Below are 18343 nucleotides of genomic sequence, written 5' to 3' on the forward strand. Positions count from 1 at the left end.
TAGTGAGGGAGCACACTTGCCAGAAACAGCAGGAGCAGAGATAGCTTGGAGAGATAATGGTCAAAGGGATAAAAAGGTTTTATTTTCAGAGAAGAACTTTGAGGTATAAGGAGGCAAAGAGGAAGAAAGGAGTGGAGAACTTGAGGATAGAGAACTGAGAGGGATAAGGAGGATTTTGACCAGAGAGAATGTGTGAACAAGATGGAAGATGAGGAAGAGCCAGGTGGGGAAGTACTAGCTGGGTAAGAACAAGATGAGAAGGACCTATATGAGGCATAATTAAGATAAGAGAATTAAGATAGAACTTAGAGGGAACAGTAGATAAATACAGAGCTAAATCAAGCAAGAAAGGAGCTAGGCACAAAAACAGAACTGAAGCTGTGTAGACAGGATTTTATCCCTCAGGAATAAAGTAGACAGATAAAGAGCTTGGTGTACTTAGATTCATTTCCCGAAAATAGTTTTTGACATTTTTAGTTCCTCTTCTAAGCCCCTGGGAAGTATATTATTACAGCTGGTCCTTTTAATAATATACAGGAATTCCCATCAAAATTCCAACACAATTATTCCCAGAACTTGAAAGGACAATTTTCAGCTTTATATGGAAACACAAAAAAAACCCCTCAGGATAGCTGCTGGAGGTATTACCATCCCTGACCTCAAATTGTACTACAAAACTATAGTAATTAAAACAGCCTGGTATTGACACAAAAATCAGAAATGTTGGTCAACAAAATTGGATAAAGATCTAGACATAAGTCTACATACCTATGAATACCTGTGTAGTTGGAAGTTTTCCTGTGTCCCAGCCAGCTGGTGGTCAGGACAAATCTCTCTCACTCACATCCCCCAAGTAAACACACAGAGACTTATATTAATTACAACTGCTTGGCCATTAGCTCAGGCTTATTACTGAATAGCTCTTAGGCCTAAATTAACCCATAATTCTTATCTATGTTTAACCACATGGCTTGGTACCTTTTCTCAGTTTTGCATTGTCATCTTTCTTCCTCTGGGTCTGGCTGGAGACTCCTCACTCAGCCTTCCTCTTTCCAGAATTATTCTCATCTGCTTGCCCTGCCTATACTTCCTGTCTGGTTACTGGTCAATCAGCATTTTATTTATCAATCAACCAGAGCAACACACATTCACAGCATACAGAACAACATTCCACAGCACTTTCCCTTTTCTGTCTAATCAAAAAGGAAGGTTTTAACTTTAACATAGTAAAATTACATATAATAGAACAGTTATCAAGCAAGAATTACAGTTACAATATCTAGTCTATTTGTATTTGGCAAAATTAAAGAAAATGTTTTATTTATCCTATATTTGTGAATCTAAGTTTTCATATCTAACTTATCTTTTATCATGACTAAGGAAAACTAAAATTATAACTGTATAGTCTTCAGCTACATCAAAGACCCCAGAAGGATATAATATTACCTAAGTAAACAGAAAATGCATTGTAAGCAACTTCCAAAATTTCTGGAAATGACAGAGACAGCTGCCTGCCTGGACAGTCACCCAAAGTTCCTCTGCAACATTAGGGCATCCGTCTTCAGCCCACAGGCCTGGAGTTTCTCAGTCACTTTTTTCTGTGTGCTGTAGAATGTCTGCCAGTCTCCTCTGCAAAGCAGGAGCCTGAAGGACCATTTTGTCTTACAAAGTTCAGTGGTCACCTTCCTACGGGTCCTGCATGTCCATTTTATACAACATACTGTCAAGCAGTCGACTCAAGGGCACTTTTTTGCCCAGTGGCTAACTATTGACACAAAGAAAGCAAACTCCATATTGAGTTTCTTCAATGTCCATTGTTTTCTCTGAAATAGATTGGTGCTGCCAGGAGCAGATGTGTCTCACTGTCCATAAAGTCTAAGTTTTTAAAACATTTTAAATGCCATATTCTGTAAGTCTTTGAAGTGTTTGAAGATTACCTACCTAGTTGAAATATATCTATGTGTACCTAGAAAACTTAACTAACATGATTAAAAGTTTGATTATCATGAATGACTAATTATTAATCTGTATTTCTTAATCATACATTACAATTTCAAATGAGCTGCACAAACTACCTTAAACAAGAGTAGAAATATATGTAAAGTATAACAAAATTAACTTTAAATTTATATCAACAAACTACAATCCACAGCAATGTAAATCATTTCAAATAAGTTGCCACTCTTTAAAAGTAGATTCAAATAAAACTCTTAAAGTGGATTTTATTGTATATTTGTGGTCCATTCTTGGTCCGGCAAATACAACAGGGCTCAGGGCAGCTTAGCCACATATCTGCCATGACAAGCTTAATAAAAACCAGTTAAAAAGTAGGCCTGAGTTTCCCAGTTACTGTCAGGCAACACCTGGATCCAGGGAAAGCCATAAGCTGACAACACCCAGGGATGGGCCAGCATCTAAGGGGAAGTACCTTACATTCTAAACATTCCAACCATTAGATAAGATTAGTTAAGTTTGACAGTTGTCTCTGAGACTAGCACATACCTATCCCCTTCGACAAGATACCCCTAGACAAATGTCAGCCAATCAGGGTCCTGAACCCTGGAAATCCCCTCACCCCAACCTCTGCTATGATAAAAACCCTACCCTGACTGGACTGGGGTCTCTCTGACAGATGGAGAGTCCAAACTTGAGCTTGAAATAAAGGCTCTTTGTTGTTGCATACGGGATTCAGTCTCCATGGTGGTTTTTCGAATTCCCCCAAAATCTGGGCATAACAAAAGGTGTATTCTTTTTTCAATAAAGTGGCAACCATTCAGAATCCCCCTCAGGTCCTGCTTCCCTTCATCGATTCTACACCTCCTCTTTGGGACCTGAACCCTGCTGGAGCTGGACTCTAGCAGACAACATCATCTATACAAAGCTGCAGGCTACAGAATGGGAAATTTTATTTTCATCTACACATCTAATAGAGGACTGATGTCTAAAATATATAAAGAACTAGAAAAACTGGACATCAAGAAGACAAATAACCCAATTTAAAAATGGGTTACAAACCTAAATAAAGAATTCTCAAAAGGAAATGGCTGAAAAAAACGTAAAGAATTGTCAGCATTGTTAGACATCAGGTAAATGCAAATCAAAACTACTTTTGAGATTTCATCTTAAACCTGTCAGAATGGTTCAGATCAATAAAGAGATGATAGCTCGTGCTGGTAAAGTTGTGGAGTAAGTACAACATTCATCCATTGCTTGTGAGAGCGTAAACTTGTACAGCTGCTATGGGAATCAGTGTGACAAGAAGCTGGTAATAGATCTACCTCAAGATCCAGCTCTATCACTCTTGTGCATATACCTAAAGGACATGCATCCTATCATATGAACATTTGCTCAACCAGGTTTATTGTTACTCTTCTCATAATAGACAAAAATTGAAAAGAGACTAGATATACATAAACAGATGAATGGATAAAGAAATTACAGTACATTTACATAATGGAATATTACTCAACTGTTAAAAAATATAAAATCATGAAATTTGCAGGTAAATAAATAGAGTTAGAAAAAAAGTGATTCTGAGTGAGATAACACAGATTCAGAAGGACAAATATGGTATATATTCACCCATATGTGGATGTTAGCTATTATGTATTCAGTAAGCAAGCTACAATCCATATAATCACAGAAATCAGGTATAAAGTAAGGGAGGAGAGATGATTCTCCCTAGGAAGGAGAAACAGATTAGATAGTTATAGATGGGAAGAGGACTGGAATGGGACTCTCAAACAGGGAGGGGCAGGGTAGAGGAGGATGAGGAATAGAATATTGGGGGAGATAAACCAAGGGCCATTTGATGGGTTGTATGGAAACAGCAGAAACTTCCTAAAATATATTCATATATAAAAGTGATCTAAATGAAATTGCCAAATTGTTTAGTAGGCATTGCCCTAACTGGACATCTCTCATCATAAAATGAAGTTTCTAGTACTGAAAATAAGTTATATCTAATTGAATTGTTGGCTAAAAGGTCCCCATGGAAATTCCAAACAACACAGGCTATTGCCAAGGCTATTGGTTACTGTCCACAAACTGATGGTAAAGGCCTTAATAGGTTTTCTGTACCCTCCCTCCAAATGAGTTTCTCCGCTGATACAGTAAGCCAGATCAAGCTGAACTAAAAAAGTATAACAACAGGTGTACTGAGAAAAGCAACTCCCAGGCAGGTTCTTGGGTCCCAGAAATTGAGGCCAGAGAAGTCATGAGCCTGAGCCAAGGTAGGAACATTTTATAGACTGTGGGTGAGGGTGATGATGCATCTGCTGCAAGCTGGGTTTGTGCCCAAGTGCTTAAGTGGGCACTTGGGCAGCTGGCAGTGTCAGGGGAGGAAGTTGTAATAGTTGCCAAGAATGCAGAACTGGGCTTTTTGGAGCCATTCCTTTGTTCAGAGACTCTCTGGGTGGGTGGGTGGGAGAGGGAGAGGGAGAGAGAGAGAGAGAGAGAGAGAGAGAGAGAGAGAGAGAGAGAGAGAGAGAGAGAAAACAGGGCTTCTAGGACCATGCAGAGCCAAGCTGCGAGGCTCCGAACGAAACAGCCCTATTGCAGAAGACAATTGTAGAAGACGACACCTATACAACTCATTGAACATGGAGAAGTCAAGCTAGCACCTACCCAGAGCTTCACCCCTTCTAAATATTGTTTATGGTACTAGAAGGTACTGCGCATGCTACCACAGGGAAAAAGGAAATGTCAAACCAAATACTACTGTTCCACTAAAGAAACATAGCTATAAAATGACTTGTATTGGCATTCTGCTATACTCCTAGGTCAATGTCTTGCTCAACCATCATCAGAGAAGCTTCCTCCTGCAGTAGCTGGGAACAAATACAGAGACCACAGCCAGACAGTACGATTTATCCATCAGTCTGTTACCTCAGGGCTTAGGGAACCCCATGGGATACCTTACCTCAGGGTTCAGGATGCAAAAAGATTCTAAGAGCAAGAGGCTATGGAGGACACCAAGTAAACAAAGCTTTCCAGATACCACAGGACTGACACACATAGGAATTCACACAGCAGGACGGACACACATAGGAACTCACACAGCAGGACGGACACACATAGGAACTCACTCAGCAGGACGGACACACATAGGAACTCACAGAAACTGAGGCGGCATGCACAAGGCCTGTACAGGTTTGCACCAGATGGAATACCAGCTCTGAGAAGGGAAGTAGATGCAAGCCTCCACCCCTAACCCAGAGGCTATCTCCAATTGATAATTCCTCACAAAAGAAAAATTAGTTTTCTCCAAGGGAGTCTCACTGGGGAAACCAGAGAGGCTGCATACCCAGCAGTATGTCCAACACAAAATGAACTCAATGCTCAATGGCATCTTTGGAGGTTCTTTGGACCATAGTACTTTGTCAGGACTATTTTCCCCTACAGGTCCTTTGTATATTCATTATGGCCTCCAGTGTTGTGTTTTTGTGGGCTTCCTGTGTGTGTGAAGGTGTGTGTCTCTGTGTCTGTATGGGTTTCTTGTGCTTTTTCTTTGGCTCTTTCCTTCTGTTCGTTTGTTTGTTTAGTCTGATTCTGAATTGTTCACTTTTGTTTCGTCTGATTTAGAAATCATGTTTCTAAAGAGAGACAGGAAGGGTGGGGCTGTGGATGGGAGGGGAGCTGAGGAGTCTGAGGAGTTAGGGGATTGGAAACTGTAATCAGAAATGTTATACTAAAAAAAAAACTGTTTTCAATAAAAGAAAATAGAAAAACCAAATCAAGGAAACAAACACACAAAAAGCAGTGTGGGCTTTACCCACTGAATCATTTCCTCAGCCCAGCAAAAGACCTTTCCTAAGTCTTCAGTGTTAGGTACCACAACCGTTCACATCATAAAAACTATTTGTTAGTAACTCCAGGTTTAGCTGAGGAAGCTCCCACCCACCCAGGTCTTGGTCAAATGCATCAACCTATGGGGTATTTGTCAGAAGTGCTTGACTCCTGATGAGCATCAGCATTGGTTTCTCTCTCCGCCTCACGACCATGGACACATGGTGACCAGTCCTCACGCTCCTGTTGCTGTCTTTCCCACCACAATAGACTGTGTTCCCTAAAACTGTAAGGCCAGACAAGCCCTTCTTTTATACTTCTCTTCTGTTTCTGATAAAACACTCCAACCAAAAGCAAAGTAAAGAGGGAGGGGTTTATGTAGCATACACTTCCATGTCCCAGTCTCTTGTCACTTCAGGCTTTCCCATGCTTTGTCAGCTTTTTTTCCAAGTAATGTCCCCATTAGAATCTGAAGAATCCATGGCATCCAAGTGTTGATTTCACACTATCACGCTTACTCCTTGACACTCCATTAGGTGTCCTTACATCAGTGTGACAGGAGAGATGGTAAGAGTGGGGCATTAAGATTGGCATGTGTGAACTGGGCATGGTGGTGCATCACTTTAATCTCAGCACTTGGGAGGCAGAGACAGGCAGCTCTCTGTGAGTCTGAAGCCAGCCTATGCTACAAAATGAGTTCCAGGCCAGCCAAAGCTACACAACAAGACCCTGGTTAAAACAAACAAATGAAAAATTAGAATGTGAAAGAAACTATGGACAGTGAGAAAGGCTGACAACCTTTGTACTCCAAGAGTGACAAGGGATAACATGATCAGGAAAAAAAAGTATGTGCTATGCAAATAATCCCAAAGTCCATGATCCTGGGATGTAAAAACCCAGAATCTTCAAATAGCACTCCTACTCAGCCTCTGACCACTGTCCAGCTGTGGCCTTGGGAGGACATTTGTTCCTTAGTACACTGTCAGTTCTTCTCTTACTATCCACCTATCTCTGACCAAATATCTATTCAGGGAAACCAGAACATGGAAATCCTAGCAAGTATTCTCTAACCCTGATCCCATCTATCACCCTAGTGTTCTATTCTCTACTTTGTTGCGGTACTTCCTACCCCAAAATTATAATTTACCCAGCCATGAGGATGATTCTGTGGAATCCATTAGTCATTGCCTAGATGTTAGTTTGAGAGAGAGAGAGAGAGAGAGAGAGAGAGAGAGAGAGAGAGAGAGAGAGAGAGAGAGAACATTGAGACAGGTTCTTACTGCATATCCTTGGCTGGCCTGGAACTCACTCTGTAGACCAGGATGGGATCAGATGTACAGAGATCCACCTCCCTCTGCTCAAGACTTCAAAAATACCGTAAATCCTGTTTAAAATATAAACCCTGGCAATGGTCCCATCAGCCAGAGCTCACTCTCAATTAATGAGACTGCTTTACTCAAATGAATCCCACCCACCCATCTTCTATACTATACTCACTGTGTCTCATCTATGTTCTCTCTATGGAGATCACAAAGACCAGGGAGCTGAAGAAAGACCAGGATGAGGAACCTGGTCTGTAATGAAGTTTTACAAAAAGCTTTGTTTCTGAATAACACCAATTTATTTGTTTTAAATGAAAAGGTAGTAATATTTTTCCTAGGAAGACATGAATAAACCCCAGACTAAATAGCGAAGATTCAAGTAATGATTTAACACAGCCTAGCTTATTAAGCCAGTGAGTTTATTTACAAAAGCATCGATAAGGGGTTACTTACAGTGGCATGTGTGACCCAAAACATCTGTCTCAAAAAGTCTTACACCCATCATAGTAGACATCCTCATGGAGGCTTCATCATGGGTGTCCGTTCTTTAGTTAATCTTTCATTTTCTGTATCCCTTAGACATATCACAGAGTTGGGAGTCAGGATGGAATGGCACGTGAAATCTCAGGTAGCGATTTGGTGACCCTCCCTTCCCTACTACTAGGCTATCAACCATCCCTTTGCCACCACAAAAGCAATGGCTGTGTTATGCTGCTTACTTCATAGCCAAGTGTAGGATCAAAATGATCTCTGCTCCATGACAGCAGATGATGGTCCCGTAATGACTAGAGGAAAAAGCTACATCACACCTATACCTGAGTTGCCACACTCAATGCTAAATTGAGCCTTGATAAGTTGCTTGTTTGAGGAGAGATGAGGAAAATAAATTTAATTGGGAATCAACTATCATTATTAGGGGAACAATTTTAATGTACCAAATGTTGGAAATTGCAACATTAAATATAAAGGGTATCCTTCAGTAGGAGAAAACTTTCTTAATGTGTGAGGTCCTGGATTGTTACTGGGATCTCACTGCAGTCACCCCCGCCCCCCGCCCAGCTCCCCAGTGCCCTACCTTCTATAGAAAGAATTCAATGAAACTTTTGGGAGATATTGCCTAAGGTAAGCTGTATTCATTGAAGTGAAGCACTCTTTCAGGTGAGAATGGGCAGTGGCCAAGGGCCCATTGCATCAATCTTCATTTTTCAGATAAACTTTATATTTTTTAAATTTGTGGCCCCTTCCCCCCATGAAAGAGTGCATGCTTGTTGAGATCAGTCTGTGCCCTGATCCAAGTTACTCCATATTGGATAAATCGGTAGCTTTTACGACTGTGTCTTGCTCTAAGAGATCCCATTTTTCAAGTACCTTTGACTTTATTTTGAAGATGGGAGGTGACTGTGCACCTGGGTGGATACATGCGTCCACCATCTATCTGGTACTGTGGGATGGTTTGTATGTCAAATGTGTTGCTGATTAGTCAATAAATAAAACATCGATTGGCCATTGGCTAGGCAGGAAGTGTAGGCGGGACAAGGAGGAGAATAGAGCTGGGAAGTGGAAGGCTGAGTCAGAGAGACACCGCCAGCCGCCATGATGAGAAACAGCATGTAAAGATGCCGGTAAGCCACAAGCCATGTGGCAAGGTATAGATTAATAGAAATGGATTAATTTAAGCTGTAAGAACAGTTAGCAAGAAGCCTGCCACGGCCATACAGTTTGTAACCAATATAAGTCTCTGTGTTTACTTGATCGGGTTTGAGCGGCTTGGGACTGGCGGGTGAGAGAGATTTGCCCTGACTGTGGGCCAGGCAAGAAAACTCCAACTACAAATGGCGCCCAACGTGGGGCAAGAGTTTCCACCTAAAACCTGAAAAAAAAAAGATTCTAAAACGGAGCTAAAAACAGCTTCCTAATTGTCTCTCTCAAATGAGCGGCAGCTGCCGGTTTGAGCTACTGGCGGGTTGCTGGCGTGTGTGCTCGACCTGCCTATGGCGGGAATGAGGCCTCTGCAAGTGGCACATTAAGCTACATTGTGGATTTAGCCTTTGCTAGTACAAAACAAAAAGAGAGGTTTCTGGGCTACACACTGCTTGGATAAAAGCATAGACCCACAATAGCTCCCAGAGCTGGTGGTAAACCACCGCCATGTTGGGAAGTTGAGGTGGGCGGAGCCAGCAGCCACAGCTGCTGCAGCTTAAAGCAATAGATTCACAATAAAACAGATTCAGATGTAATAGTTTAAAATGTGTGTAAAATATACGTAGGCTTGAAAGAGACAAAAAAAGGTGATATATACAGTATAGAAACAAATACATGGTTTTAAAAAATAAAGTCTTTAAAGAGACAGTAAAATTAATATAAAAAATAAGCCACGTAGAGATGACTATTACACAGAGAGTCTGGATTGTGTTGTCTTTGGGATTCTTAACTACAGAGAGATATTTGATTGTAAAGAAAGCTGAGTTAAACCAGTATGTATATTTTAAAGATACTTTGACTTCAAAATTTGGATGTAAGGATATGTTGCTTTGGAAAAGAGTCTCTTTTGTTTCCACAGAAAACAAGAGGCTATGGATTTGTTCCAGAGTAAGATACATCAGGTTTGACCAGCCAAGACCCCCTGAAAGGTCTCCGATGACACCATGGCCCAGATGATCCAACATCCAGAACCGTTTCAAGACAACTGGCTCAGATGATACAGCCTCACGGACTACTCCATGATCCTAAAATTTTCTTTGTTTCCCCAGAAGATACAGCGCCCCCCTCCAGCAGGAAGTAGTAAGAAAAGCTACGCCCAAATTCCCAAATATACCAAGCTGACTTTGGAGATGTGTAAAGGTTAAAACCTTCCTTTTTAAGAAAAGAAAAGGGGAAGTACTGTGGGATGGTCTGTATGTCAAATGTGTTGCTGATTAGTCAATAAATAAAACATCGATTGGCCATTGGCTAGGCAGGAAGTGTAGGCGGGACAAGGAGGAGAATAGAGCTGGGAAGTGGAAGGCTGAGTCAGAGAGACACCGCCAGCCGCCATGATGAGAAACAGCATGTAAAGATGCCGGTAAGCCACAAGCCATGTGGCAAGGTATAGATTAATAGAAATGGATTAATTTAAGCTGTAAGAACAGTTAGCAAGAAGCCTGCCACGGCCATACAGTTTGTAACCAATATAAGTCTCTGTGTTTACTTGATCGGGTTTGAGTGGCTTGGGACTGGCGGGTGAGAGAGATTTGCCCTGACTGTGGGCCAGGCAAGAAAACTCCAACTACAATCTGGCACTATCCATGCACTGCAGACAGATAAGTGACTTATTCTGTATAAATTTACCAGAAGGAAGTGAAGCTGTAGGGACATGTATATTAAAATCCTATCAGGGAAAGCAAGCCCCAGAATTTCCTGGACATAATATACCAAGGAATGGGTGTAACTTCTTCACCTGGACCTCATAAGGAGGTTGACAATTACAGTGGCCTCCACCAAACTGTCATCTGACCATCTGTTGTATGCATCAAGGATCAACAGGCAGAGAACCCCCGACTGTCCTCAGGACTTCCAATGAACTTGGTTCCTCCCATTCTTGGTACAGCCTACTCAACACTCCAGTCTCCTGTTCACTCATCTGGACCTGCCATCCATCCATCTATCCATCCATCCATCCATCCATCCATCCATCCATCCATCCATCCATCTCTCTGTCCATCCATCATCCATCCATCTCTCTGTCCATCCATCATCCATCCATCCATCTGCTTCTTCATCTGGATGCAGTCCTGCCCTTTGGTTCTACAGCTGGACTCAACTCTGAAGCTTTGCCCTAAACCTGTGAGACACATAGCCATGGCTTTTCCAACTCCTGCACCCCTGCCCAGTTGTTTTCTTATTTAACTAGTGTTTCTATAAGCCTACATTCTGAAACCTCTTGAATTTGGCAGTGTCCTCAACCATTCTGTAACAGCATATTTACTGTGTGATGTGTGATGGAGAGCTAATAATAGTAATTAAGATTGGACTAAAATGCAGGTGGAGAGGTAGGTCAGTGGTTACAAACATTTTCTGTTTTTTTCAGAGGACATATTCCCAGCACCCACAACTGCCTGTAATTCTAACTTCAGGGAATAAAAAGAACTCTTCTGGCCTCTTTAGGTACACACACACACACACACACACACACACACACACACACACACATACAAACACACACAAATAATTCTGTAAAAGCAGATTGGCTGTATTATCAAGGAAAGTCCAATTACCTAGCAAGTTGATGCCATTGAAACAACTGTACACTGTGAATTTATTGTTATTCACTAAATCCTGACATTATAGAAAGATACAAATATGTTCATTTCTGTTTCTGACATAGCACATTCATAACAATGTGTATGTGAGTGTGTGTGTGTGTGTGTGTGTGTGTGTGTGTGTGTGTGTGTGTGTGTGTGTGTAGGTCAGAGAATAACCTAAGGTGTGAATCCCTAGAAACCTTCCATCTTTTGTTTGAGACAGGATATCTTATTGGCCTAGAGTTTTGCCAATTAAGCTGGGCTGGCTGGAAAACTGAGTTTCAGGAAATCTGTCTGTCTCTGTCTCCCATCTCACCATAGCTGAAGCTTTGTATGCACTATCACATCATAGCTGAGGTTACAGTGTACACACCATGTTTAGCCTTTCTGTGAGTTCTGGAGATCCAAACTGAGGTCCTCACATCTAATATGGCAAGCACCTTACCAACTGAGCCATCTCCCCAGCCCTGTATTCTTTCTTTTTTTTCTCTCATACAAACATCCCAACCACAGGCTCTCCTTCCTCCACTCCTTCCAGTGCTTCCCCCATTTACTGTTCCTCTCTTTCCCTTGAGAAAAGAGCAGGCCTCCCAGGAATATCAAATGAACACAATATAACAAGATGCAATAAGACTAGACACAAACCCTTATATCAAGGCTCTGTGATACAACCCAGTAGGAGGAAAAGGGTCCCACAAACAGGCAAAAGAGACAGAGACACCACCACTTCCATTGTTAGGAGTCCCACAAAACTCAAAGCTAAATAACCACAGCATGTATGCAGAGGACCTACCTCAGACCCAGGCAGGCTCAGTGGTTGTCACTTCAGTCTCTGTGAGCCCCTATGAGCCCTGCTTAGTTGACTGTGTTGGCCATGGCTTCCTGGTGTCCTCAACCCCTCTGGCTTCTACAATCCTCCTCACCTTTTTCCTCAGGGTTCCTTGAGCTCCAGAAGGAGGGACCCAATGGAGATCTTCAATTTGGACTCTCTCTGCCTAATGTTTGGCCGTGAGTCTCTTCATCTGCTTCCATCAGTTGCTGGATGAAGCCTCTCTGATGACAGCTGGACTTGCCACCAATCTGTAAGGATAGCAGAACATCATTAGGAACCATTTCATTGCTTTTTTTTTTTTTTGTCAGTTGCATTTGGTTCTATTCTAGGTTTCTGAGACATCCAGCTTCTGGTTCCTGGGCAATCAGGCAGTGTTGGGCATGGACTCCCTCTCATGCCTTGGGCCTCAAGTTATACCAGTCTTTGGTTGGCCACCCCTACAGGCTGAGCCACTATTGCCGCAGCACAACTTACACTCAGGACACGATGTGTGGGCTTTGTGGCTGGGTTGTTGTCTCACCAGTGGGAGCCTTGCCTGGCCCAGGCTCTGTGTTCTCCTTTACTGGGAGTCATTGATAGAGTCATCCTCATAGGTTCCAGGAAGTTTCCACTGCACTAGGTTTCCACATCACCCTCTAAAAGCCCCCCCATCTCTCCTAGTACTATTTCCCTCTCCCTCCCTCCTCAACCTGATTCCCCTGTTCCCATCCCCACCTGCACCCAGTCTGCACACAAAATCTATTCTATTTCCCTTTCCCAGGGAGATCCTTGTCTTCCCTAGAGCCCTCCTTGTTATTTAGCCTTTCTGGGTCTGTGGATTTTAGCATGATTATTCTTTATTTAACAGTTAATATCTACTTATAAGTGAGTACATAGTATATTTGTATTTCTGGGTCAGGGATACTTCACTCAGGATGATTTTTTTTCTAGTTCTATCTATTTGCCTGCAAATATCATAGTGTCATCTTTTTAACAGTTGAGTAAAACTCTATTTTATAAATACATCACATTTAAAAATCTGTTCTTTGATTGAGAGACATCTGGGATGTTTCCAGTTTCTGTCTATTATGAATAAAGCTGATATGAACATAGTTGAGCAAGTGTCCTTGTGGTAGGATGGAGTGTCCTGTAGCTAGAGTTTTCCTGCCTGGCCCACAGTCAGGACAAATCTCTCTCACCTGCCAGTCCCACAGCTGCTCAGACCCAACCAAGTAAACACAGAGACTTATATTGGTTACAAACTGTATGGCCGTGGCAGGCTTCTTGCTAACTATTCTTATATCTTAAATTAATCCATTTCTATAAATCTATACCTTGCCACGTGGCTCGTGGTTTACCGGCATCTTCACATGCTGTTTGTCATCGTGGCGGCTGGCAGTGTCTCTCTGACTCAGCCTTCCACTTCCCAGCTTTATTCTCTTCCTTGTCCCGCCTATACTTCCTGCCTAGCCAATGGCCAATCAGTGTTTTATTTATTGACCAATCAGCAACACATTTGCCATACAGAACATCCCACAGCAGTGTCCTTTGAGTATATGTTCACAAGTTGTTATAGCTGGGTCTAGTGGTAGATAAATTCCAATTTTCTGAGGAGCCATTGATTTCCATAGTGGTTGTATAAGTTTGCATTCCCACCAGCAAAGGAGAAGTGTTCCCCTAGCTCCATAGCCTAACCAGCATGAGCTGTCACTTGTGTTATTGATCTTAGCCATTCTGACAAGTGTAAGATAGAATTTCAAAGTAGTTTTGATTTGTGTTTCCCTGATGGCTAAAGATGTTGAACATTTCTTTAAGTGTTTCTTAGCCATTTGAAATTCCTCTACTGAGAATTCTCTGTTTAGATCTGTATCCCATTTTTAATTGGATTATTTGGTTTGTTAATGTCTAGTTCCTTGAGTTCTTTATATATTTTAATGTTAGCACTCTACTAGATGTGAACTTGGTGAAAATCTTTTCCCATTCTGTGGATTGCTGTTTTGTCCTATTGACAATGTCCTTTGCCTTCCAGAAGCTTCTCAATTTTGTGAAGTTCCATTTATTAATTGTTAATCTTAGTACCTGTGTGTCTAGGAAGTTGTCTCCTGTCTCCTGTGAATAGTCTACAAGGCTATTCTCTATTTCCTCTTCAGTCCGGTGTCTGGTTTAATATGGCAAATACTTTACCAACTAGCCATCTCCCCAACCCTGCACTATTTCTTAAAGTCTTCAAAACAGATGGGTTTCCAGGGTGGGAGGGTGTTTAGGTAATTGGAGAGTCCACTTGGATTAACTTTCAGAGGAGAGGACAATAGTATGTCTTTGTTCCTGACAAGGAAGTCTGTAGTCACATAGTTATGAGATGATCTCTGAACACTTTTGAATGGCTTGTCTCTACTCCAGGCAAGAGATATGAGCCAGATATAATTCTTTTTACCAGCTGTTGAAGTTCTAGTCTCATTTCCTATTTTTTCAGACTTCTAATTATGAGCTATAAGCCCCATCCTCCATGCCCTCTATGCTGCTTAATAACTGACTAGCTATCTAGCAATCCCCACTCAAGGTTTGAGTCCAAAAAATCCCATAGGAGATGGGAACCGGGTCTATCTGGCTACTTTTGACTAACTGAGTCATAGAAAAGTTTATGTCTTCACTCAAGCTGGGGAGACAATTGAAGAGACCCAGATTTTTGGAAAAAAGAATGCCCTATGACCAGCTGAGGGCTCATTGATTATGAATGTGAGTCAGTTATCTTAAGAGGACATTCAAGTATATAATATCTAAAGACTAATAGCATTGCCACTAAGATTATAATAGATAAACTCATTATTACAAGATGTTGACAGAGATTTAAAAGTCCAACACAAAGCAGTTTACTGATTATGGGATAAAGTTCTATTTGGATTTTAAGCCAGAAAAAATATTATTTATGGCTAGGAAAAGCACAAGAATTTCCCATTTTTATTACAATTGAGTGGTTGTGATTGCCCTTTTGGCCTGTTGGTGCCCATGCTTGTGGGTTACTGAGGAGGCCTGAAAGGAGTGAATTGTTTATTATCTCCAGGAGAGATGATCTTGGCAGTTATTGGATTATTTCTGGAATGAAGAGAAGTTAGAACACCATTTTTTTTTGTCAATAAATGTAGAGAACAGTTGGACATTACTAGAAAAAAAAGGCAGGTCAAGATTAACTGTCTTAGTTAGGGTTACTATTGCTGTGATGAAGCACCATGACCAAAGCCACTTGAGGAAGAAAGGATTTATTTGGTTTACAATTCCACACCACAGTTTTATCATCAGAGTCAAGACAGGGACTCTAGCAGAGTAGGAACATGAAGGCAGGAGCTGATGCAGAGGCCATGGAAGGGTGCTGCTTAGTGGTTTGCTCCTCATAGTTTGCTCAGCCTGCTTTCTTATAGAACCCAAAACCACCAGCCAGGGATGGCCCCACCCACAATGGGCTGGGCCATCCCCATACGTCACTAATCACTAAGCCCTACAGGTTTGCCTATAGCACAATTTTTTGGTAGCATTTTCATAATTGAGGTTTCCTCCTTTCAGATGACTCTAGCTTGTGTTAAGTTGACATAAAATTAGCCAGCACAGTAACTCTTCCATACACAGCATAAGGCACAGCGGACATTTTGTCATGAGTCTCTCACTGATGCACATTACTTAAGAGGCAGAGGCCAACTGTCCAGCATATAAGGTAAGAGTGGAGTTGTAGGCTCTACTGTCAAGGAGAAAATCATGGTCCTACCTGTGACTTCAAGATTTATGTGAGACTTTGTCACACTTATGATGGTCAAGTGAGGAGTCAACTGGAGCCAAGAGCTTCCTCATTCCAAGGACAATACCTGGGGCTCTAATTCAGGGGCTTTTGATCCTCGGGACAGTAACCTCTCCAGTGTTCTATCTTCACCTCATTGACAAGCAACAAGTCTTAGAATGATGCTCAATATTCAGATAAGAGTTTTCTAATAATTTTCCTTCCAACAGACATAGCACCTATCTGGAAGCTTGGTTTTCCTTGGAGTGAAGCCAGTGGAAGGTTTTTGGTCTCTCTGCTTTGGTTTCTGCTGCTGTGATAAACAGCATGACTAAGAGCAACTTGGAGAGCAAAGGGTTTCATTTATTTACAAGTTACAGAGCATGGTTGATACAAGTTAGGGCAGGACCTCAGGGCAGGAATCTGGAGGGAGGAGCTAAAGCCAAGACGGTGAAGGAGCACTGCTTACTGACTTGCTTTCTCTGTCTTGCTCAGCTAAGTTTATACAGTCCAAGCCCACCTGCCTGAAAATGGCAATGCCCATAGTGGAGTGTACTCTTCTCACCAATTAACAATTAAGAAAATCACACAGCCGTGCTCAAAGGCCAATTTGATAGAGGCAATTCTTCAGGTGAGGTGTCCTCTTCCCAGAGGACTCTAGTATATGTCAAGGTGACAAAACTAATCAGTACGCCCTGTGAAGTCTCAAGCTGTTCTCTGTGCCTTTTCCTCTCTTTTTGGGAGGTGTAGCCTCATTTTGTTCTTTCTCTTCCTCCTTAGATCAAAGTTACAGGAAACAGAATTTATTATATTTAGTAAGCCATCAGTGTGGATCTCGAATGTCAATGAAAATTTTGTAATTTCCTTCCAATGTCAGGAGCAGATTGAATAAAGATTCTGTTCTAGTTTGCTTTTTGTGCCTGTAATAAACACCATGACCAAAAGCAACCTGGAGAGGAAAAGGCTTATTTCATCTTAAAGTTTCAGACCATAGTCCATCTTTGAGGAAGTCAGGTAGGAAGTTGAAGCAGGAACTTGAGTAATGCTACTTATTGGCTCACTGTCTGCTCAGGATCAACTTTTTTTTTTTTTATTAAACATATCCCAGACTCATCTGCCTAGGAGTGGTACTGCCCACAGTAGGCTGAGACCACTCATATAAATCATCAATCAAGATAGCCAGTCTCTTACAGATACAGCCACAGGTCAATTTGATCTGAAAATTCATTAGATGAGGATCCTTATTCTCAGATAAATCAGGGTTGTATCACAAGTTAATAAAAAAACTAACCAGAGCAGACTGTCTCAGAGATGGATTTTCTTTAAAGTAGAAGAGGTTCGTAGAGTGTGCTTTTATAATGTGCTATAATGCTGCTCTGAAGAGGTGGTGGGATTTTCTCCAGGCCCCATTCATTAATTGTATACTATTAGTCTTGAACTTTTAATTTAAATTGCCATTTATTTATATAAGACGAAGTGAAGCTCTCTGTTTTTAAAGTCTGAGAACCAAATTTGTCCCAATAATTAATTTTTTTCCTATTTCTGTGACAAAATATCCTGACAAAAGCAACTTGATGCAGAAAAAGTGGAAAGGGTCCATTCTGACCTAAAGTTTGAAGGGATGGCCTTATCATGGATCCTGGAAGTCATGGCTTCTGTTAGAAACAGACGCCAACTGTCCACATCACTATAGCAGTCCAGAGCAGGGAGTGAACAGGAAGTGGACCAGGCTATAGAACATCAAGGCACTCACCCAGTAATGCACTTCCTCCAGCAAGGCTACATCTTCTAAAAGTTCATAACTTTTCCAAATAGTGCCACTAGCTGGGAAACCCCATATTCACACCCATGAGCCTGTGGGGCTATTTAACACTTAAACCACACCAACCCAAACTGGTGTACAAACAAACTGGAGAAGAACTTCCTCTCAAGAAGAGAGAGAGGCTGAAAAACCACTGAACAGCCAGAGCATCCTCAGAAGTCTGTAAATCAGGAGCTCTGTGCGCTGCTGAGGTACAGAGGAGCCTTGGTCGATGGGGACCAAATTCTCTGGCCAGTGTGGGTCAACTATGACAATGTTCTGGGAATCAGGGGTATCTTGCCCTGCCTATTTTATGAGTAAACATCATGTAGTAAGTAGCATGGTTTACTTGATTCTAGAGTTGTGTCAGTCAGTGTGAGCCAAGTTCCTGGACATCAAGGTCTAGGTTTCAAACTCTACAAAAATACACACATAATAAAGATATGATTGTTTCTTTTAGACAAATACATTTTTTCCCGTAAGCATTTTGTAAAATTGGGAGAGAATCCCAAAATAAAGCTATTTATCCTGACCACAATGTGACAGAGGCTAACAATCATCGGGGCATTCCTACGT

At 41.6% G+C, this 18343-nt stretch overlaps 1 long non-coding RNA gene across 2 annotated transcripts in view; it reads right to left on the reverse strand.

The window, feature by feature from the left end:
- Positions 1-18343, reverse strand: part of LOC128119013 (uncharacterized) — a 133729-nt gene that overhangs the window by 31956 nt on the left and 83430 nt on the right. For both annotated transcript variants that reach the window (XR_008221419.1, XR_008221418.1), the window contains one exon: positions 12313-12469. This is a non-coding gene — a long non-coding RNA (uncharacterized LOC128119013). The remainder of the gene's footprint in view (positions 1-12312; positions 12470-18343) is intronic.

The sequence above is a fragment of the Peromyscus californicus genome, unplaced genomic scaffold (genome assembly GCF_007827085.1).
Source record: "Peromyscus californicus insignis strain IS unplaced genomic scaffold, ASM782708v3 Scaffold_11__1_contigs__length_118956290, whole genome shotgun sequence".
Classification (NCBI taxonomy): Eukaryota; Metazoa; Chordata; class Mammalia; order Rodentia; family Cricetidae; genus Peromyscus; species Peromyscus californicus.